Below are 24,425 nucleotides of genomic sequence, written 5' to 3' on the forward strand. Positions count from 1 at the left end.
TCCTGTAAGGGATATCAATCAGGCACACACCCAAGTCTCGCCTAGCATGTGCACAAATGAAACCCTTATTTTATTTTTGTCTATAAATTCAATATTCTGAATGATATACCACTCATATCACACCCTTCTCAAAATACCCCCCCGGGTCACACTGAACAAGAAATCAGGCTAGTTTGTAAAGGTAAAGATGTATTTATTTATTTAATATTCAATCACACATGGGTCTAATATAGATATATATGGGGCAGCAATCACCCAAAGGGTGACAATACAATTCAGAAAGATAAGCAAAGCAATTGAACTCACTTTTAAGGAGGCAAAATAGAAAACACAGGGAAAAAGGACAGTTTATTGTGCACACAGATAGCGTTTAGGTTAATGTTCCCCCTGCAAAGTTTTGTTTAAATACGAATGAGCAATCCTACACCAATGTGAGTAATCAGCAGGTTTTCAGGAATGAAATACAATGTCTAGACTTATAGGCAATCCTCCCTCCCAAAAAAGAGAGAAAACTTATTTTGGCAAATGACACTTTGAAAATGACAGGTGAAAATGGCTTTGTGACATACTGAAAAGGGGTGCAAAAATGCTTAAATGGATAGAAATTCTAAGAAAAGCAACACTAATCAGGTCCTAACATACATGAGCTATAATATAAACAACAATACACACTTGAGATTAGGATGGGATGGAAAAAGCACTTTGAAATGGGGAAATGACACGGGTAAACTTGGGAATGAAAATTTTTCAAATTCACAGCAAACTTTAACTATGCGATATTGAAGAAAAACGGGTCAAATACACTGTTCCGCGATGCAGTCTTTAGTTGTGGAGATAGCTAAGGATGTTAGGTATCAGTGAGAGGTTCTATCTTTAAAACTGAGGGAGTTATAAAGGTTTTAGTGAGAGGTGTTTTGTCACGACCCTAAACCAAAACCCCCACTGGCATGTCCACATGCCATGTAAGGTCAGGGTCCGGGGTTCCATTAGGGCCTCGGAGGCCTTGCACCCTCTTCCAAGACTCTCTTGGAGTCTGGCCTTTGGCACCAGGCTCATATTCAGTATGAGGAACATCTTTGAATGGGACTACTTTTCCTTTGGCCTGCAGTCAACATGGAGGCACTCACATAGTCTAATTCTTAGAATTAGACTAGGCTGTATAGTGTTTTGGGTGTGGTAGCCAGGGACTACTTTACCTGGACTACTTAGCTGGGAGGCTATTTAAACCACACCCAAGCAACAGACCACGCTTCGCGTTATTCTGCAGCCTGCAGCGTAACGCTCACCATGTCCAGTGTCCTTGATACCGGCAATCATCGGAGCAACGAGCCTGCAGAGGAGAAAAAGAACATCATTAATAGACTCTTACCTGCGAACTCCATCCTGTTATCCTCCCGACGCTCGTCCTTGATTCTGCTTACTTACGGTCGTCTACCCAGCAATCTACATCTTCTGGACACTGCATACTCACCGGAGCGAAACAACCTGAAAGGAGATGGAGAACGACAATGTTAGAAAAGGTTTACTCACGGCATAGCCACGAACATCACGAGAACCTCACCTGGCCGGTCACCTCTTGGGCGGCATCTCTCCGGAATACAACGCCCACCGGAAAAGACCATCGCAAGCTGTAAGGAAAGAAGAACACAGGTGAGCAAATACAAGGCGAAGCAGCGCCGTGCATAGCGCGTTACTTACCGAACTGCAATGCGCTTCTTGCGCCATTCATTACCGGAAGGTGCTCGCTCAATCCAACCAGCACGGCACGCCGAATCTCCTGCGCACCTAGGGGAGGAATAAAAGACATTAACCACAAAAGAAAGGAAGGCAGGAACAATATCATACAAAGACTGCTGCAGTAAGACCTACCTTAAAGACACTTGAATGGGCTCGCACAAGCGAAGTAACTCGGTCACCCTAGCCCACTGGAGACTACGCACCCCTGCAAAGAAGGCAGGACGGAGATACACGCCGAATACTACAATAAGGTGAGGAGAGGGCCCAAGGGTCGAACCCAGGGGAGGTGGGAGAGGACCTTACCTGAGCCAACCAGTCTTGAACCCAGCCCTCCTGTGCTTTCAGGCCCGACTTCCATCAAAGCCACCACCCGGGATATGGAACAGGGTAAATCAATCACCCAGGGCTTAGTGGCATCCCCATGGATACCAGGTGAGAGTAACAGAACGCGAAGACTACAATAACATAATCCACCTGGGTGCCATGGAGACATCAGAAATCGACCAATTGGCTCAATTATTAGGACAGTTACGCGCCGAAGTTCATTCAGCCAGACAAGAGACTAACGCTCTACGGAGGGACCTAGTTGTGACCAAGGATCGCACCGAGGAAATCAGCAGGCAGTTACTACAATCACAGGCAGGACAACCCCCACTGCCTGGAAACAACCCACCGGCACAAGCACCCACCTTATCAGCCGCTCTGGTACTGATTACACTACCTGGAGTAGTTCCTTTAGCATCACTGGAACGATTCTCAGGTGACACCAGGAAGTATGCTGCATTCATGAATCAATGTCGTCTTCATTTCCTTTGCAGTCCTATTGCGTTCCCCAACGATCAAGCACATGTAGCTTTTGTTGTGTCATACCTGAGCGGGAATGCAGCGGATTGGTCGTTGCCGCTAGTAAGCCATAATGATCCATTACTACATGACTTTGTGGGGTTCCAGAGGGAAATGGAGATGCTTTTTGCTTGTCATACCCAAGAGCAAGCAGTAGACAATGAACTCTTGTCACTCCGGCAGGGGAATCAAGATTTATTAACGTACATTGCAACCTTTAATAGGTTAGTTGCTGAAGATAGGTGGCCCGAAGACAAACAAACCATGTTGTTTCACTGATGCCTACGAGGAGAATTGAAGGACATTCTGGCCCAGGTGGTTTATCCACCTAGAGACTGTAGCAAATGTATTAACCTGGTTGTGCAACTAGATCACCGATTACAAGTCCGAAAGGCAGATCGGTCTAGGTCCGACCCTCGGCCCGTGTATGTGCAGCCTAGGGACAGTACTTCACGCATGTCAGAAAACACTGTAGAACCCATGCAAATCGGAGGTATACGACCTCTGTTAACAAAAGCGGAAAGGGACAAGAGAAGGCAACAGCAGCTATGTTTATACTGCGGAAAACCAGGACACTTCCTCAAGGACGGCCCAGTGAAATCCCCAAGAAGAACCGTAGGGGCCACGGAGAGGGACGAGAGCAAGGAGTCGGAAAACTACCCAGCTCGACAAATGTAGAGGCCAGTTTGTTGAGTGAGAAGAAAGAGGCACCAACCTCACACTTTGCAATACCAGTGATCCTAATCAATCATCAACAGCCGTCTCAGATGCACACCGTTGAGGCATAAATAGCGGAGCAATTGGGAACTATAATCAAGAACTGGCAGCAGAGATGGGGCTTCCCTTATGTTTCAAGCCGACCACTGAAAAGGTAACCAGCGTGGATGGGACAGAATTTGCTTCTGGACCATTAACCCAATGTACAGCAGGAGTAACCCTGCTGTGCCAGGATGGACACCGGGAATCCATTTCCTTCAATCTCATCAAGACGCCTCAGTTCTGGCTAATATTAGGAATGGCATGGTTATTTGCTCACAATCCTCAGATCGATTGGCGTGCAAGGAAGTAGACCTTTCCCGATGACTGCGCTCCTACCTGTTATTACCACGGGAGAAACCCGATTTCTGCATCCCTGATATTCCTAGAACAGCAGCATCAACACTTGGTGTCACTAGCACTCCACCGAGAGAATATCAAGATTTCCAGGACGTGTTCCAGAAAGAGCAAGCTAACACATTACTGCTGCACAGGCCCTATGACTGCCAGATTAACGTCATACCTGGTGCGCAAATTCTTTGTGGCAGAATCTATGCACTCAGAGAACCAGAAAACCTCCATATGAAATCCTATCTAGACCAGTACCTGGCAAACGGATTTATCCGCCCGTCTAAATCACCGGCAGCCAGTCCCTTATTCTTCGTACCCAAGAAGGAAGGGGACTTGAGGTCCTGCATCGACTACCGCGCATTGAACCGGATCACCGTAAAAAATCGTTACCCCCCTGCCACTCATTCCCGAAATGTTAGACCAAGTCAAGGATGCCCAGATTTATACCATGCTAGACCTTAGAGGAGCGTACCACCTGGTCTGAGCTAAAAAAGGAGATGAATGGAAAACCGTCTTCTGTACCAAATATGGCTTGTATGAATACCAGGTAATGCCATTTGGACCTTGCAATGTTGAGATAAGATTCCTGGGCTTGTGGCCAAGGACAAGTCTCGCTGTCCTGTTCTGGATTAGTTGCAGAGGGCGGAGAGTAGAGGAAGGCAGCTTGAGAAAGAGGCTGTTGCAGTAGTCCAGCCAAGAGAGAAACGGGGCTCTGGAGACAGTGAGCTTCTGGGGGAAAAGTGAGAAAGCGAAGAGTCCCTTTGAGGAGGAGCAGCTGGTAGGTAGTGGGACCTCTTGGCGATGTCCGAGATGCGAGGAGAGAAAGAGAGAGTAGAGTCGAAGATGACTGAAAAGGTTTTTTGCCTCGCGGGAAGGCGAAGGAAGAGGGCCCAAGGTGGGTGGCCAGAGTGAGAGAGAGAAAGCAGGGGCAGGGGTCCCAATGAGAAGGATCTCCATCTTAATGGCAATAACATCGATATCGTTGGAGGTCCACCAATCCTGAATCATGGATAGACAGTCAGGAATGAGCAAGTGATGAGGAGAGGAGCCTGAAGGAAAGCTGAGTGCCATTCACATAACTCTGGAAGTTAGAGGAAAAGGTAGAAATCGGGTAGGCCAAAGGGGCCGAGTAGAGGTTGAAAAACTAGGGTGAGAGGATAGAGCCCTGGGGAATGCCACAGGAAGACAGAGAGGTGACGGAAAAGAAAGGGACCAAGTTGGACCTGGGAGGGGCAGTACAAGAGGAAGGAGGTCAGCCACTCCAGAGCCTGATCTGTCATGCCCAGGTTCTCACGTAAACAAAAGGTGTGTGTCCCAAAAGGAAAAGGATTTAAAGAATATCAGTCCAACCAATTAACTGTATTCAGTCTCTCTATATGAGCAAATCCCTCCAACCACACTCTTAAATAGGTGAGTGATGTATATTCTTAGTTTTAACAATCATCCATTCTGTGTTTTCAAAACCAAAGGTACATTGATTCATACATCATATTGTATTAAGAAGCATGTACAACTTAATAATCTAGAACAAAATTTGTACCACAATTTATTAGAACAATTCAACAAATACACAAACAAAAAAGGAGTTTTTTTGGGAAGACAATACGTAGAGTGGCTGTATAGATAAAAACCCAGCCGACTAGTGGCTGTATAGATTAAAACCCAGCCGACTATCGCCCGCTTGGTAGGGTATTGCAAAAGCAGGTGTATCCTACGTTTCAGCGTTGATAGATGTATATAACGCCTTCCTCAGATACACAAAAAGGTGACCCCTGAGGAATAGAAATAAAAACTAAAAAACATAAGAATTGTGTAAAAAACAGTTAAAAATAGGAACAACTAGCTACTGTGGAGAGCCTCAGGCGGATCACACAGTCTGTGCTACAGCCAGTGCTCCCCAAGTGATGATGGTAATATGAACTCTAATCCACCTCAAAGTGAAGAAATATAATAGCATGTCAATAGATATCGTACATACTATACACCATTGTACATTAGGACAAAAGCAGTCCAAAGGATGAAAAGATAAAACAAAGGACAAAAGAAAAGGCTGCATGCAACTGTGCAGTCTGCCTGCAAGAACAAGGATTAGGTGATTTATATTCCCAAAGTACACTTAGACAAATTCATAAAGTAGTGACTAGGAAAAGTAGCCAGTGATAAGACCTGAGTGTAAATGATTCCCAAGTGAAAAGGAGTGGCAGTTAATTTACGGCTCCTAATTCTGCCGGGCCCAGGAATAAGCCATGATGCATCTAGATCGAAAATGTGTGGACCATCACTCTCAAATCAATGAGAGAAAGAACTCGAGCCGTAGTCTTTTGTTGTAGAAGAGAACACTGGGACCTTGTGTCCTATTATAAAACAAGTCAATGTGAAGATTTGGGGCTAAAACCTACATCCACCAATAAGTCAGAATATTAGCAACCTAGTACTCAGACAAACAAACAAACAAACAAACAAAGCCAGATAAACACAATGTATATCCCATCCTGTATCTGTAACAAGTGGAACGTTCCTAACGTGTACGATGGCGGGGGGCAGGCTGTAGAACTGAGCTGCTGGCAAGCATGGCAGTTCGGGACGCGTAAATGCGTATGCCCCAACCATGGGCGTAATCCAAATTATTACAATCGCAACTGTAAGCTGGAACAAGGGACAGGAAATCAATAAATATGTCCCTATGGGCAATTGTATCCAGTATGTAGCAGAATCTAATGTAGAAGACTTACTTCATCGTGTATACCAACTCCCCTGTACTGTGATAGAGCTCAGTACCAAGTCTCCTCCCAGGAAGTGTCGATTACCATGGAGACATAGCGCGGCCTTGTTATCCACATTTAGGGAATGGCGACACAACGCCGTAGCGGATAGAAAGTATACTGCACCCTATTGCATGCCTGGGCTAGTACACTTAGATACATGCTGTACAAAGCCAGGAATGCAGGCAAAGAGACAGCATGTCAATGTTGCTTATATATAATATAAAGCAAATATTTACTACGTGGGCTCACGTAGTCGATTGATCAGGATGGCGTGGTTGACTGTGTCGAAAGTTGAGGAAAGATCTAGGAGGATTAGGACAGAAGGAATGCTGGAATCAATGTTAGAGAGCAGATCATCAGAGGTATTCAGGAGAGATGTTTCCGTGCCTCTGGCAGCTCTGGAGCCATACTTATGGTCATGGAGACAACCAACAGATTCAATGTGGAGAGTAAGCTGGGAGATGGCCAGCTTTTTTCCAAGAGTTTGCCCAGGAAAGGTGTGATGGAGATTGGGCGATTGTTTGCCGGACAGGTAGGATCGGCAGACGGCTTCTTGAGGAGTGGGTGCACAAGGGAGTGCTTAAGGGGAGAGGAGAACGTCCAAGTGGTGAAAGAGTGATTACAAAAATTGACCAAGGTGCAGCGAGGGTTTCAATATTGCCCTTGATGGTTCTGGAGGAGCAGGGGAGCACCTGTTTGGACGAAACTTTCATGGATCGGACTTGTCTAGAAACCTTGTCAGGTGTTGTCAGAGAGAAAGAGGAGAAAGAAAAAGGAGAGGTAGAGATGACCAAAGAGGGGCTGAGAGAGGACGAGGGAGAGGAAGAGAAGATAGTGGACAGGATGTCCTGAGTTTTAGCTGAGAAGTGAGAGGCCAGAGCCATACAGAGGGCCTGGGAGGGAACAGGAGAGGTGGAGACTGCAACAGGATTGACCAGTTCCATGCAGATTTTAAAGAGTTTGGCTGTGTTGTTAGAGGCAGCAGAGACCCGGGCTTCAATATGTGCTCTCTTCTTGATGAGTATTATTGCTTCGACTGGCATTTTTGTGCAACCAGTCTAGGTCTGTCTAAATGTGGCCTGGCATGCTTTACTATAATGTTATAACGCGTCTACACTGGTCTACATTGTGCAAACAGTGGGACATGTTTTCAATGTGGCATGACATTTTAATATCAAAGCATTAATGTTCTTGTGCACTGTTGGTGACTTGCATATTTTGGATTGGTGTTACCCTACAAAACAATTGCAAACACTCTGGCTTTTTAGCCAATTATTCTCAGAGTGTGCTGTATATTGCAATAAAACACATATTTATATCTTTCTCCTAGTACAGTGTGCGGCATACCCCTTCAGCAGCACGTTCATGCGTATTGTGCAAGCGTGATAATCTAGGCCGGCCCAGAGTGTGGCATGACCGTGATTTGTTGCTGAGATGGGGGGCCCCTTCAGCATGGCTCGCAGGGGGGGGCCCACATTTTGTGTTGCACCACTGTATTCAGCCTCGAAACAAGACCATGTCAAGCACGTCCGCTCCGTTCTCACCAAGCTCTGCCAACATCGACTGTATGCGAAGCTCAAAAAATGCTTTTTTCACGTAACCAAAGTGGAATTCCTTGGTTTATCCTCACTCCGAAAGGCATCAGAATGGATATACACAAAGTAGATGCCATTCTTAAGTGGCCTTCTCCAACGTCGCTAAAAGGGGTGCGGGGCATGCTGGGCTTTGCGAACTTCTACCGCCGGTTCATCCCAGACTTCTTTCAAATTGTACACCCGATTACGTTACTACTACGAAAAAACAATAAGAAATTAATTTGGACAGAAGAAGCAGAAAGAGCCTTTCAAGAGCTTAAGAGAAGATTCACTTCCGCACCAATCCTACAACACCCTCGTCCAGACCTCCCTTACATCGTGGAAACCGATGCTTTTCTCACAAAAGGACCCTGAAACCGGGCAGTTACACCCCGTGGCCTTCTGGTCACAAACGTTTTCACCTCCTGCAATTATGCCATCACCGACAAGGAACTCCTGGCCATTAAATCCGCTTTTAAATCATGGCGACATTATCTCTTAGGGGCCAGACATACAGTCACAGTAATCACAGATCATCGAACCCTCAATACTTGAAAACAGCAAAGGCTCAATCCTTGCATCAACCCTGGTGGGCCCTCTTCTTCGCCGAGTAAGATTATGTAATCACATATCGACCAGGAGTGAGGAATGGGAAGGCTGATGCCTTATCTCGCATGGGCATTGATGAAAAGGTGTATGCAACTCCAGATCCAGTAGCCATCATTCCTGAGGACAAACTCTTAGGCCTCTCACGACAGCTATGACACAAACCGAACTCCGAAACGCGATCCAACGTGTCATAAGTCCTAATATCTTGCTGGAATGGCATACTCGAGAAGAACAATACACCATTAAGGACCAGTTACCATATTTTAGAGAACGTCTATATGTGCCCAAAAAGGAACTACAACAGCAAATCATTTCGGATTACCACGATTCCCTGACGGAAGGTCACCCCGGAATCGCCAAAACCCTAGCCAAGTTGAAACGCAACTATTGGTGGCCTACTTGGCATAAAGACATCATCCATTATATCCAGTCGTGTGGTGTGTGTGCACAAAAGAAATCTCAAAAGCAGAAACCAGCTGGCCTTCTTAAACCATTGGAGATCCCTCTGGCACCATGGCACACACTATCTCTCGACTTCATTACAGACTTGCCTCCCAGTCAAGGATTCAACACTATTTTGGTAGACGTAGACTTGTTTTCGAAAATGGCTCACTTTATACCTTTCAAAGGCCCCCCTGATGCATCCAGTTTAGCAAAAGTGTTCCTGGAAAATATCATTAGGCTACACGGTTTCCCATCGGTTCTGGTCTCTGATCGAGGTAGCCAGTTTGTGTCCAACTTCTGGAAAAAGTGTTGTTCTATGGCTCAACTCAACATCCGATTATCTACCAGCCACCACCCCCAAACAGATGGCCAAACAGAATCAGACCCTCGAACAATACTTGCGGTGCATGATGCATCAAGTGGAAGGGACTTGGAGAGACTTATTATGGATAGCAGAATATGCTTACAACAATTCATTGCATTCCAGCACAGGACAAACCCCTTTCTATACCCTATACGGCAGACACCCACGTACTTCCGAATTAGACCTACCACCCAGCTTGGAAAGGCCAGCAGTGAAAACCCTTCATGCAACCATCTCTCGGGCTTTAAAAAGGCAACAAAGCATCTAATCCAAGCCAAGGAAAGACAAAAGAAATTCGCTGACCAACACCGAAGAAAGACCCCCGACTATCAAGTAGGAGATACGGTTTGGCTAGCGGCAAAGACGGTCCTATAAAAGGAACCCGGACCTTTCGTCCTCGCTATCTGGGACCCTATTCCTTCAAATCTATCATCAACCCAGTAGCCGTCAAGTTAGCATTACCAGCCAATATGCAAATCCACCCGATGTCCCACGTATCACTCCTGAAACCGGTACAACCCGGTACACGCTTTATGACACCAACAGAAACCGTAATAGTTGATGGAGAACCAGAGTTCGAAGCAAAGGGAATCTTGGACTCAAAATACACCAGGTCCAAATTATTTTACTTAGTCGATTGGAAAGGTTGCGGACCTCAAGACAGATCCTGAGAACCCAGCGAGAATATCCATGCACCACATCTGATTAAGAAATTTCATCTGAACTTTCCAACCAAGTCAGGACCGGGCAGAAGAACCACCGTGGGAGGGGCTTTGGGGGGAGTGCTGTCACAACCCTTAACCAACACCCCCACTGGCATGTCCACATGCTTGGTAAGGTCAGGGTCTGGGGTTTCATTAGGGCCTCAGAGGCCTTGCACCCTCTTCCAAGACCCACTTGGAGTCAGTCCTGGCGCCTTTGGTGCCAGGCTCATATACAGTATGAAGAATATCTTTGAATGGGAACACTTTTCCTTGGGCCTGCAGTCAACATGGAGGCACTTACATAGTCCAGTTCGTAGAACTAGAATATGCGGTATAGTGTTTTGGGTGTGGTAGCCTGGGACTACTTTACCTGGACTAGTTTGCTGGGAGGCTATTTAAACCACACCCAAGCAACAGAATACGCTTCGCGTTATTCTGCAGCCTGCAGCATAACGCTCACTGTGTCCAGTGTCCTTGATACCAGCAATCATCGGAGCAACGAGCCTGCACAGGAGAAAAAGAACATCATTAATAGGCTTTTACCTGCAAACTCCATCATGTTATCCGCCCGACGCTCATCCTTGAGTCTGCTTACTTGTGGTTGTCTATCCAGCAGTCTGCATCTTCTCACCAGAGCGAAACAACCTGAAAGGAGAGGGAGAAAGACAAAGTTAGAAAAGGTTTACTGACTCCATAGCCACGAACATCATGAGAACCTCACCTGGCCAGTCACCTCTTGGCCGGCATCGTTCCGGAATACCACACCCACCGGAGAAGACCATTGCGACCTGTAAGGAAAGAAGAACACAGGTTAGCAAATACAAGGCGAAGCAGCGCTGCGCATAGCACGTTACTTACCGAACTGCAGTGCGCTTCTTGAACCATCCATTACCTGCAGGTGCTCGCTCAATCCTACCAGCACGACACACCGAATCTCCTGCGCACCTAGGGGAGGAATAGGGATAGGGATAATACAATGCAGATATATTAAGGGTCACTGTTCTTCCTGTTAATACTTACAGAAGAAGTTATTAAATTGGACCGTCCGCTCTGGTCAATGAATTGGATCCGGTCTACCGGTGGCAGGGCACCTCTAGCGGGATTGGATCAGCAAGGCGGTTCTGGTCAATTTGGACTGCACCTCAGCCTGGATTTGGAAGGGCCCCTTCTGGTTACTGGACATGGTAGATAGCAGGATGCAAGTTTTCAGCGGGTCTGCCTTAATGGTAGCAAGCCAAGCTGAATCGGAATTAAATCCCTTCAAGTTTGGGATGTTTGAAATTGGGTCAGGCTAGCAATAATTTTGCAATGCTAAGTCTGGATTCTGCAAATAAATCTGGATCTTTCAAGAATTCTGGAGTCAGCTATAAATTGAACAGTTCTGGAATAAGGTGCTGCGTGGACATCTGGATGGGTTCTGGAAGCAGGGTGTTCTGGAAGCAGTATGTCTTTTGTGTTCCGAAACTTCTATATTTATACATTACAAATGCCAACCCCCAGTTTATGGTGTGGGCAGAGCTTCAAAACACACCCCCATGTCTGTGAGTGGCTGTCTAAACAGAGCTGTCATCTTATGACAGGATTTAGGAACTCCCACCTGGATTTTTACCCAAAACATATTTCTGCACAAATGTACATTTCTACCATTAAGTACCCTCATACAATTGTACTTTATACTCGATTATCTACATTTACATTCACTTCAGAGAGCTTTATTGGTCATTCTATGGATTTTTATCAATTTTACCCATAGCACTTTGGATTACTCATTTCTAATTTGATACATCTCTCGGTGCTGATCAGGGGATCATGTACATACAATTTTAAGCTTGCAACATTAATAGTTTTGCCACAATCAGTGTTTTAGTGTATCTTTGGTTCCTTATGTAGTAAGAACTTCTACCACATCTTCAACTGTCTAGCATGAGTTCGGATTTAGAAGTTTGTATTTTTCACTTGTCTACTTATTTTGGCTGTCATGTTAAATGTCAAAATTCTAAATCAAAAACAAGTAATTTCCATTCAAAATCCAGTCCAGTTTTTTTCCTACTTTCAAAGTGAGCAAATAGCCAGTCCTTTGAAGCTCACTGAGAAACCTCCTCCACATCCGGCCCCTCCTTTAGGAAGATGGGCGTCCAAGCCTTCCTTTGTCCTTGGGTCAGCTAGGAGACAAATGTCTGAGGCTTTCTTTGTTTTCATTATGCGGGAACCATTAACATCACTTAAGCCTTCCTGTAAAAACTGAGTGTTAATCTGACATGTGAATCTTCCCAGGCCAGGCACTGTCAGATCAGAAAAAAATGTTGATTCGCTACAGACTGGGTTCCTATGCCTTAAAGTCTTTTCAGTTCACATATAAAATACAAGCACAGTTTGTAAAGGTTTGAATCATTTAAAAAAAATTAGCCCTTGACCAACATGCTTGAAATAGTGGATTTTGCAATTTTTCAGGACAAAGAAAATACATTTAAACTGGGTTTGACAGCCACATTTCTGATGTAGCTGTCAGTCAGTGAGGCCTGGATTCCTCTGACTGCCTGGAGCATACATGATTTCAGCACACTTTCCTTTCAATAATTCACTGGGGTAAATGACTGAATTTAGCGCCAAAACAGCACTTTGAAGGTTGCCATTGATTAGGAAACTGTATTTAAGGTCATTTTGGATTTTAGCCCTTCTGTGGCCTTGTTTCAAGTGACAGTGACAGATGACTGATGACAGCAGTGATTCCTGTTTTTACACCAACTTTGCCTGTGTGTGTGTGGCAGGGTGTGCAGCTCTTTGGTGGTTTTATGCACCATGTGCAATTTTTCAGATTTAGCACGCACAGGGTTATTTCCTCAATTTTTGACAGTTTTCTTCCATTGGCAAAGGGGTGCAGTGTGGTGCATTGGTGTGGATAAAAATACTCCACAATCCATGAGGGAGAAGTTCATATCACAAGTGGAATCCTTCAACTATTGGCTGATGACCCCATTAGAGTCTCAGCCAGTGTTTCTTTAATGTCACTGGGTCTGTAGGAACAGCAGAATGTAGATGTGCATAACTCTATTCCAGATAACGCAAAAGAATATTACAAGGACAGTTTACTTGTGAATGGTCAGGAAACCCCTGCCATTAGAGACACTAGGGCCAGCATTACAGTGGTGGATTGAACCTTTTACACAAGTTAGGATGTTGCTAAGGCACCCAAAGGCCCCACTAAGCTTGCTGGAGGCCCTGCCTAGATGGTTCCAATACTACCAGCTCTCATTCAGTACATCAATATGACTGCAAGAAAACCTGTCCGTGTACAAAATGAGGTGTCTTGCTGCTCATTTCCAAGTCTATTTCCTGTGTTCACTGCTACTGGAGGCGTGTCTCTACTACTGCCTCTGCTACTGCATAAAACTCCCCTCTCTCCGCAGAGCGGACACGGAGTGGCGGAGAGTGGCAGTCTTGCAGTCTTGCCTGTCATGGCTGCCATGACTGCAGACTCCATAAACCTCACCGACTTTGACAATCAAATGTCAGGCAAAGAAGAAGGTTGTTTGCTCTGCAGTGCGCGCCCTTACGCCCAACACAATAATTCTCAGTCAAACATCCGGCTCCCTTTAAAGGATTGTACAACCCAGCGCTCAAAAGACGCAGAGACGATCACTGGCCAAATTACAAAAATAATCCCAGAACCCAATGAAGACAAAGTTCCACCGTCACCCACGACTCCTACCTCCGAGGAGATGGAGATTGTGGGCTCCGAGGGCCCTGGAGAATACTTACCTACACCTGTGACACCTTCGCCCCCGACACCGCCTCCGATGAGCTCCCCTTTGGCCCCCTCCTCCCCACTCTGGCTTTTGGTTTCCTCCGGAGGGAGGACCGAAAGCCGTGAGCAAAAGGGGAGGGGCCGGGGGACATCCGAGGCAGGAACTCAACTGCGGGACGCAGCGGACGCGGGTTTGAAAGGAACTAGTGAGTTCAATGCCTCAAATGCGCTAAGGACGGAGCACAAACTCCAAAACAAAATCATTTACACTTCCTTTAGTCCTTCAGCTACCCCTCGTTCTCTGCAGTCTCAGGCACTACCAACAAAAGCCATGAAAAGGGACTTGCCCTCCAGCAGGCAACTTCAAAAGGACTCTCACACCATAGAAAAAAATAGAGCAGCGCCTGCTGGAGCAACGACTGACCGAGTAGCCAAGACCTCAAGTGCCTCTCAAAACTGGATTAAGACTTCCGCACAAATGCACCCGGACACGTGCCAAAATGGACCTGTACTTCTACCTCGTGATACATCCCACGCTCTTAATCGACTATATAGCCCTCACAAATCACTCTCGCCAAATGGGGCAGATTTTCTACAACACCCCCCCCGAGAGGAAACTCAAAACACCCAAAATTCTCAGAATAAAAAGCGACACTGAGCCAGACCGCCTTGCCTACCAAAGGAAAAAAGCACCCATAAAAGCGGAAAGGTAAGCAAAAATTAATCGACAAAACAAAACGACCGCAGCCCAGATGCCTACCCCAACCAAAAACTCCTGGGCCAAATCAACAAAAAAAACAACGCCTCCCCTGTGTTTCTCACAAAACGGGGAGATAACCCCGGCACCTGTAGACATGCCATATGAAAATCTGGTGGCCCCATCAGCTGATCTTGGCCAAATCACGTCCACGCCACCTTCCCGAGTACTAGAAAAGGACATCAAAAAAGCCACCACATTTTTACATACGCCTTAGGCAAATATCCAAGACACAAGGCCAAGGCATACAAGCAAACGGTCTTCAAGAGGACCCTCTCAGGTCGGAGATCTCAGAGAAACATCAAACAGAAAACAAAGCCTTGACCGGGACCGGCGTGACTCAATAGATTTTTGCAACAGTCCCTTAGTCCGAAAGCTGCTGACCAATGAGAACCACGCCAACACCTCATTCTCCAAAAAAGACACTCACCCTCCAGGAACACCAAATTAGTCACCCTAAAAAAAAAGTTAGACATCCTATCCATCATGTCAGCGGTAACAATCGCCCTGGCACTATTCACAAAGCTATATGAATCAATACATGAAAACCTGAAAGACCACACTACCATACAAGCGATGATGCACACAAAACTAATTTTCCTTGAAGGGTACATCACCGCACTAGATGAACGCTTAAAGATGGTCAAAACAAACCTGAATCATCAACCCTCCCATCCACTGCAACAAGAACAAGAGAACGACACAAACCGTGCAAAAACCAAAACCCGGGCAACCTCACCATTTAAGGTCCTACCCACTGGCACGGATTCAACCTCTGAGACCGCTGCCGAAACCAGTAAGGTTGAGTCATGGGACGTCATTCACATTATAGACAACCCTCCTAAAAGCCCTCAAAACCAACCAAAACCAGACGGCAAAGACCGGGCCTACTCGATCGACCAAGCTTCAAAAGCCCCATTGACGTCACGGCCAAAAAAATGCATCCCCTAGAAAATAGGATGCTCTATTTCTCAACCAGGCACGTGCCTTGTTTGATTCCCAAACCTAACTGCAATCAAAACTCACCCAAAACAACAGAAGAATTCCTAGCCGACGAACATTCAATGAACATCAGTCAACAGATTGACAACGACTCGGCAAGCACTTCACGAAGTAGAAACCATGACGAACCCAAAGCTCAAAATGAAATCTCGAACAAGGAAACTCTACACCGGACTCAGATCAACTACATCCCAAAAGATCCCGTCCCTCCATTCTGTACGTTGGAAGACCGAAGGAAAAATCGACATCGTGCTATCAAAAGGAAATCACCCATCCATCTCGGAGCACGGAAAGTATCCTTTTCCTCTAGGACAAACTCGCTCTCCCCAACTCTTAGGACCTCTGAGCCTCGACAGTTGACCGAGTACACTGAGAGGGGTAGGAAACATAGCAGAGATTCCACATCGAGAGACACCAAGCAGCCAAGACCGAAAGAAAAATCTTCCTCAGGAAATCCAAAATACCAAACTGTCCATTACAAATCTAGAACTGAGACCTACCACAAGTCGACAAGGCCCACGGACAAACCCACATGGGCATTAAAACTGGAACAATGTACTGAAAATCGTGACAAAATAATTCTCAACAGAAGAGGAGTCCTCACTCTGTTCGACCTGAATCCTGCCCTTGGACAGATTAAATCAGACGACCTGAAGATCATGGACCCTTACCACTCCCATCGAAGAGCTAAGACCTACTTGTATATTTCTTCAAGGAGGGTGAAAACCCTAATAAGCCAAGAGTCCGACGAATTACTAAAACTGGGCTACGTACTGACAGAAGAAACCACGACTCTCCCTTCTCGACTGGAGGCTCACAACAACAACCAAACCAGATCTTCGGGCTCAAACACCCTTTACACTGAGCCCCAGAAGTATCACAGATGGAAAGAAAATCCCTCTGCCAAGAGAAGAAAATACGATTACCAACTCAACGACAAAGAAAACAAAACTCGCCCTATAGTCCAGTCGGAAGCTAAATCCGAACTTACACCAAATTTAACTAGGAACGAAAGATGTACAAACCACGATGAATGTGCCGAACCTTAACTCAAACCCAATACACGTTACTTGAGCAAAACCGATTCTGCCCAAAAACCGGCAGTTTGAAATCTATCTAGCCAGAAATTGGAATAAAAAAGGACACCAGAAAACTTGCGAGCAAGAGACAACCTTCAGGGCGTCTGGTCTTGACTCCCAAAGGCCCTGACCCAAACTCGCAAAAAATAGCAACTCGCAGGTCGGCTCTCCGACGAAAACGACGACTCGTCAGCCGACCACAGCTCAAGTTTCCTAAAACTCTGCTCATTGAACACCCGTGGTCACCTCCATCTGACTTCCCCGGGCGATGCAGACCTGGCCTCCTTTAATGTAATTTGTCTCCAAGAAACTTGGTTACTAGACAAACCAGTCCTGGACGGGTACAACATTGTTTTGGCTCCCGCAAAAAAAGGCCCACTAGGCCGCCCTTCATCAGGCCTCTTTACGGCGTGCCGAAATGGAAAAGGACTGAAGATAAAAGAAACTCTGCAGTCGAATCTATCAATCCTGACAGTCCTTCTAGACTGGGAAGGCACGGCGAAAGTACAAAACACACTTATAGCAATCCTTAACACCTACTGGAACCCGTCGGCCATAGAGCCAAAAACCTACATGTCCTCGATGGAAAAAGCAATCGATGACATCCAGACCACTCACCAGGTGTCCTTTCTCATAATCTGTGGCGATTTAAATGCAACATGTCAAAAGTTCCTTGACAAAAATGGAAGAATCAACAAACCAACAGCGGCTCCCCAGAGAGACCAACAATGGTTCAAGTTAATGGCATCAAGACACATGCTAGATCTCGACACTATTTTTGAAAACAAAGACCGTCCCCCAACCTGGGAGCAGGGAGTCTTGCGAGCTATCATAGACTACATCTATGCATCCCGCCCTTTCCTGGAAAAGACTACGTCCTTCGAGGTTCGTAAAATGGTAGAAAGCGATCATAACCAGCTAATAACAACCTGGTCGAACAACTCCAATAAACCCAAACATGAGATCTATGGGGTGGAAGCAAACAACCAGGGAAACCGCCTAAAACTCATTGCAGCGTCAGTTAGAGAATTGACTAAAAGATACTCCACTAGTGGATGCTCTGAAAGAAATCCCAAACCTGACTATGGGCCTCATTACACGTAGTGCGGTAAACCATGGTGCCATTAGCACCATGGTTCATGTCGGTAATTTACCGGTACCGCCTTGGAGGAAAGGGGAATTACCGCCCTATTCCAAGGTTGGGAAGGCGGTAATTCCGCCTTCCTCCATTGCCCTTCCCCATTCCCATTTTTGCCCCATAGGGCTCTATGGGAATGTGCTAATGATGGTACCGCAAATTGCGGTACCGTAATTAGCACCCTGGTCCCTTTGTGGGTTGGTTTTTAACGCCTGCTAAAAAGCAGGCATTAAAGTACCAACCCGCAAAGGGACCTCGTAGTAAGGCGGTAAGGGTTTTCCGGTACCAGTGCCCTTACCGGTAACACCTTACCGCACTATGTGTAATGAGGCCCTATGTGTCTCTCCTAGTCCCTTACATCACGAAAGGGAAAACAAACTCCAACTCCTGTAATCCCCACAAGCACACATACAATGCCAGTTAGCAGCTAAAAAGTGGGAACTGTGGAAAATCAAGAGAATGTCCAAGCAAATCCCCCCCTAATAAAGCAGAACCAAAAATACTGGCAGCCACAAAAACCTACCGGAACTGGGTAAAAAATAATTGTTTCCAACTTTACCAGCAAGACTCTGAAACATCTTGAAAGCAATCTGTGGCAAGAAGGCCAGGGATTTTTGGTCTCTCTTAAGAACAACAACGCCCTCGAGGAAAAACTTGATCCCGAACTGCATGGGTGAGCAGAAATGGATCGACCGTTCCACGTCTCTCTTCAAACCACCCTCGCAGCTGGAAAACCAACCGAGGGCCATAAACAACACAGGATGGCTACCTCTTGACGATCAGGAGGAAATCTTTGAACAACTGAAAATTCAAGAGCCGCTGGACCAGACGGCATAACCAATATGGATCTTAAAAACAACCCTACCGAATGGGCAATTCTCCTAAAGAAAATCTTTGCGAGATGCGCGCAACAGAAATCCATCCCACCATCATGGACCAAGGCAATCCTTGTCCCAATTTATAAGAAAGGGAACACCAGCAACCCTTCAAACCTTCGCCCAATAGCTTTTCTTGACTGTATTGGGAACGTTTTCGGCGCCCTACTACTGAAAAGACTACAAGCTTGGGCAAAAACCGCTCCATGTAATGACATTTTTCAAACAGGCTTAAAAGAAATGCAGGTACAACAGCTAACATCTTAACTATCAGTACTATCAGAGCAAGGTCTTAGAGGGCAAACCAAGAACATTTGTGGCTTTTATAGACTTATCACAAGCTTTCGAGCTAGTGGACAGGTCCGACTCTGGACAAAACTAGTGGAAATGCCCAAATGAGATCCTCTTGCCCATAAAAGCATTACACACAGACACAACACCCAGAGTGCGACTAACACAACAAGGAAACCTCTCTACAGAAATTTCCATCGGAAGTGGAGTGAAACAAGGATGCCCACTAGCCCCTGCCCTGTTCCTAGTGTACATGGGTGACTATGGAGAAACCGAAGATCTCACCAGAACATTTCCAGCAAAACTGGCAAATGGAAAAATGTGTCGTCCCCTGAACGCGGACGACCTTATCCTCTTTGACCAGACTCAGATCGGGCTCCAGAGACAGCTAAGCAATCTGCTGCATCACACTTCATGAAACAACTTGAAAATCAATAAAGAAAAAATAAAAATAATGATACTGGAGAACACCCCAAAAAAATCAAAAAAGCACAAATGGTATCTGAAAGAAACAGAGCTAGAAAAAATAAAAGAGTTCAAATACCTTGGCGTAACCATCGACAGCTCAAAACAAGAGACCTCAATGCAGGAAAAACTCAAAAGTAAAGTAAAAAAGCTGTCAGCCCAAGGAAAGGCAATTGATCTGAAATTCGGTAGATTCTCAACCATTCCGGCAATGGAATTTTACAACAAGAAAGTGGTCCCCTCCATCACATATTGCGCCGAGGCAATGCCCTTGGTACCAAAAAAAGTCTGGCCTAAGTTAGAAGGTCATTTCTGGAGGACATTCTGGTCCCTACCAAAATCAACATTGATGCCCGCATTAAGGCGAGAATTCAGTCTTCTGTCTCTTTTGGGCACAATAAACATCAACTCATTACTTCTCTACCGAAAATGTATCATCCAAAGCAGCCAAGAAATCTACACACTGATAGGCAAAGAAATGCAAGCTGAAAAGGTCAAAAAGCTATCTACTTGGAAGAATGACAACAAGTCCCTATTGACCTCAGTTACCTGCACAGAAGAAGACCTTATCACAAATCCAGTCAGAGTGGTCCAGAAACTGAAAAACCTAGAATGGTCGTCAACCCAAGACACAGTGGCCGCAAACAAACTAATTGCCCACCTACCACAAACATCGTGCAAGCTCAGTGCGCTACAAATATACATAAATATTTTTCCAAGTACACCATCCCGAAACTTCCTTCTCAGAGCCAGACTAAATCTACTGGAAACAAATGAAATCCGGAAAATACGAGGCATCTCTGCTACGACTGAGTGCCGTCTATGTGGTTCAGGAAACGAAACGATTCACCACTTGCTCTTGTCTTGCCCAAAAAAACAGTCGATAAGATCTGCCTACCCCAAACAATTTCTCATCAACGGCCAGTTGGACGAAGAACAATGGTGGCATAGAATGATCGACGGAGATAGAGCAACCTGGCAAACAGCACTAGTGAAGATTCTTCAACAAACCATGAAAATGATGTTCTGACGTACAATCATCCTAGAAGTAAACGTGCGATTTTACACATCCCTTTTTGTAAAGTTCCATTTGGAATACACACAAATACATTTTCTTTAAAAATGAGGTGCCTGGGAGAGTCCTTTTGGGGAATGACTGAAAAACTCTTGGAGTTTGATCAAGCGCCCCTAGGCCTCCCAGTAAAAGGAAGCTGGAGCAGACAACACTGGCCAGAAAGCCAACTTTGGATAACTCTCAGTGGGCAGTTACAGAAGAACCTATAACCAGTCCACAGGAAGGCCATCCTTCTAAATCCAGGACAAAGAAAGAGACAAAGGGGAAACCCCAGGTCTCAGGAAGGAAGAAAGTTATCACACCTTTGCATAGAACAAGGACATCCCTGAGAGGACAGTCCAAGGTCACACCTATGACACCTCCACCAGCTGGGGCTAAGTGGGTGGACCAACCAGAGGATGGTGAACCAGTTGCTGGTGAAATAGAGCTGGAAGAAGCCCTTCCCCCTGTTGGAGATCTGGATCCTAAAGACCATCCTGGGCTGCAGACTTTGCTTGCAGAAGGTGGCCCCTGTAGGGCAGACTTCAGCAGAGGTCAAAGAGAGTGTCCTACTCTTGAAGGACTTCACCAACAGGCAGCTTCCCAGCTGGATGAGCAAGAGCCTGGGAAGCACAGGCTGTACTGGGAGGATGGCCTCCTTTACAGTGAGCCTATAGAATCTTCCCCAGGGGACTGCAGAAGGCTTGTAGGGCCTCAGGAGGCAAGACCCCACTTTCTACAGTTACTACAGTTAGCCTATGAGATTACTTTAGCTGGCCACTTAAGCTTTAAGAAGACCAAGGAAAGGATTTCTCTTTATTTCTACTGGCCCAAGATGGGGTCTGATGTAGATACATTCTGTAGAAGCTGTCACACTTGTCAGGCATCTGGCAAGAGTGGAGCCAAGAACGTGGTACCATCGGTGCCCCTCCCAGTGGTGGGGGTTCCTTTTGAGAGGGTAGGGATTGACATTGTTGGTCCCCTAGAGCCTCCCACATCTTCAGGCAACCGATTTATATTGGTTGTGGTAGACTATGCTACCAGGTATCCGGAAGTTATACCTATGAGAACTGTTACTTCTCAGGCAGTGGCTAAGGCCCTCCTTGGTATTTTTACCAGGGTTGGTTATCCTAAGGAGGTTATCAAAGACAGGGGGACCAATTTTATGCCCCACTACATGCAAGTCATGTGGAAAAACTGTGGGGTGACCTACAAGTTCTTAACAGCCTACCATCCCCAAACCAATGGGTTGGTGGAGAGGTTTAATAGAACTATGAAGACCATGATAGGTGCTTTAGAAGAACCCCTTAGAAGAAAGGGCGACCTTCTACTGCCATGCCTTCTCTTTGCTTATAGAGAAGTCCCTGAGGAAGGGTTTGGCTTCAGCCCCTTTGAGCTCCTCTATGGTCATCCAGTTAGAGGTCCATTGGCCCTAATGAAGGAAGGGTTAGAGAGTGCTCCTTCCCACAAGCCAGTGAGAGTCACTGACTATGTGTTAGATTTCCGAAGGAGAATGACACACATGATGACAGAAGCTTCTGTTAACTTGAAAGCAGGTCAGGCTCTGGTTAATCATTGGCATGACCAGAAGGCCAACATGGTTGAGTTTATTGAAGACCAGCTAGTTCTAGTTATGGTAACTACAAGGCAGAGGGCCTTACAGGGCAAATGGATTGGACCCTTCAAGGCTGTGTGAAAACCTGGCGAGGTCAATTATTTGGTGGACTTGGGCAATCCCAAGGAGGCCCGCAGGGTCTTTCACACCAACCGCCTAAAGACATATGTATCCAGACCACAACTGGGAGCTTTGCTCTTAGCATCTGATCAAGAGGAGGAGGAGAGTGAGCCTCTACCTGACCTTCTCAGGTGACAGCCTTTAGATGGAATAATAGAAGGAGTTAATCTCTCTTCTGATCTGACTCTGAAACAACCGGAAGAGTGCAACGTTCTGTTAAATCAGTTTGCCGCCCTGTTTTCACTGACACCAGACTTGACCCCTTGGGGCCAGCATGATATTCTCACTGGTGACTGTCTACCTGTCAAAAGCAGGGGTTACAACATGTCAGACCATGTAAGAACCCTCCCTGTCTCGGGAGGATAACTCAGGGGCAACGTGATCGCCTTGGAAGCAAGATGACACAGAGCAACACAGGTTCGATCCCTGGGTCTGCGCTTAGAAACCTCTGGGTGTTAAGCACGTTATAAATAACCTATCATATCATATCATATATCATATCATAAAGGAAGAGGTCAAGAAGATGCTTGATCTTGGGATAATAGAGCATCTACAAGGCCATTGGCTAGTCATGTCATACTAGTGCCATAGGCAGCATCCAAGGAGTTGAGATTCTGTGTGGACTATAGAGCTCTTAATTCAGTCACCACGACTGATGCCTATCCTTTACCTAGGACAGATGAACTGTTGGATAAACATGGTTCAGCCAAGTACCTCAGTACATTTGACCTAAACTCAGGCTATTGGCAAATAGCTCTGACAGACCATGCCAAGGAGAAAAATGCATTTTCTGCCCCAGGAGGCCTTTACCAGTTTAAGGTAATGCCTTATGGACTAAGGAATGCACATGTTACATTCCAAAGGATGGTAAATCATGTTCTGAATGGGATGGAGGACTTCTGCATGGCATACTTGGATGACACCGCAGTGTTCAGCCCCACTTGGGAAGAGCATATTGACCAATTAGGATATGTATTACAGGCTCTTGAGCAGGCCCACCAAACAGCAAGGCAAGCAAATGTAAAATTGGTCAGAGTAAAGTGGTCTACATTGGACATGAGGTAGGAGGAGGTGAAATAAGGCCATTGCTTAGCAAGGTACAAGCTGTAGAAGACTGGGCCACCCCTACTACTCAAACCTTGATGAGAGACTTTTTAGGTCTCACTGGTTACTGTAGGGACTTCATAGAGAACTATGGGACCATAGCCTCTCCTTTGAATGTGATCTCTTCACCCAAATTCCCCAAGAAGGTCAGGTGGAATGAGGAGTGCACTAAGGCATTTTAATGACTTAAGAAAGCCCTTTTTCAAGCCCTCGGCTTGAGAGCTCCTGACTACAACCAATCCTTTATTGTACAAATAGATGCTTCAAATACAGGAAGAGATGCAGTTCTGAGTCAGCTGGATGAGAAAGGCAGGGAACACCCTATCTGCTTCACCAGTAGGAAACTGAAGGACATAGAAACAAGGTGAGCAACCATAGAACGTGAATGTTTTGCCATTGTGTGGTCTTTGGAGATGTTTAGACCATACTTGTATGGATCTCCTTTTGTAATTCAAACCGACCACCAACCCTTGAGATGGTTAATGCAGTTCAAGGGGAACATCCTAAATTGTCAATCAGCCTTCAGGGGTTTGATTTCTCCATAGAACACAGGTCAGGGTGTAATCACCAAAATGCTGATGGTTTCTCCAGAGTATGACCGACTGGAGTAAGGAGATTCATCCAGGAGTGGATTAAATCCTCCTGTCTCTTAGTCTGGGGGGGATGAGTGTTAGGGAGAATTCTCAGAAATGTGCCAATTCCCTTCTACCTTAAAGACCCCCAACTATTTTGCTGGACTTTAGGGCTTTTAATTTCTAACCTGGAGAGAGTGAGACCTTTTCCCTTCTCTCTCATGAATTTTTCTGTGATTTGGGCTCTGTGTTTCTTTTGACTTTGGAGTCTGACAAACTCCACAGGCATCATCTTTACATTGTGACACGCAGAACCTTCAGTGCAGTGGCACAGGGAAGTCTCTTAGATTTCCCAAAGGTTTAAATACCTTCTCTTGGTGAAACTACTGGTTCCAAGAGCAGTGAAGTGAAATTGACTTTACTAACATTTTGTGACTTTCCAGACCCAGCACACACTATCT

The sequence above is a fragment of the Ambystoma mexicanum genome, chromosome 5q (assembly GCF_040938575.1).
Source record: "Ambystoma mexicanum isolate Mex_15411 chromosome 5q, UKY_AmexF1_1, whole genome shotgun sequence".
Lineage (NCBI taxonomy): Eukaryota > Metazoa > Chordata > Amphibia > Caudata > Ambystomatidae > Ambystoma > Ambystoma mexicanum.